We start from the raw sequence: 334 nt of genomic DNA, 5'->3' as shown, positions 1-334 counted from the left end.
CGGGCGCTTCTGTCTTTAGGCCCCGTCTAAAGCAGCAAAGTGTGTGGAATTTCAGTGTTGGCTGCTGCTGCTGCTGTATTGAAATGTTGAGACTTCAGTTCTCTGTTGCTGCTGCTGTCGTCTGTCTTGGGGTCGCAGCAGGTGCTGCTGCTGTTGCTACCGTTATCGTTGCTGCTGCTGCTGCTGCTGCTGCTGCAGCTGCTGCAGCAGCTGCTGCTCTCGTCAGCTTAGCTGCTCCTGTTGCTCTCCTTCCTCCTATTCTCCCTTCTCTTACGGGTTTAGGGTTTAGGGTTTAGGGTTTACACTAACCTAAGGAACGACACATCGCTGTCGC

The sequence above is a fragment of the Eimeria mitis genome, genomic scaffold (assembly GCF_000499745.2).
Source record: "Eimeria mitis Houghton genomic scaffold, Emh_scaff2043, whole genome shotgun sequence".
NCBI lineage: Eukaryota > Apicomplexa > Conoidasida > Eucoccidiorida > Eimeriidae > Eimeria > Eimeria mitis.
This window is presented reverse-complemented; position numbering follows the sequence as displayed.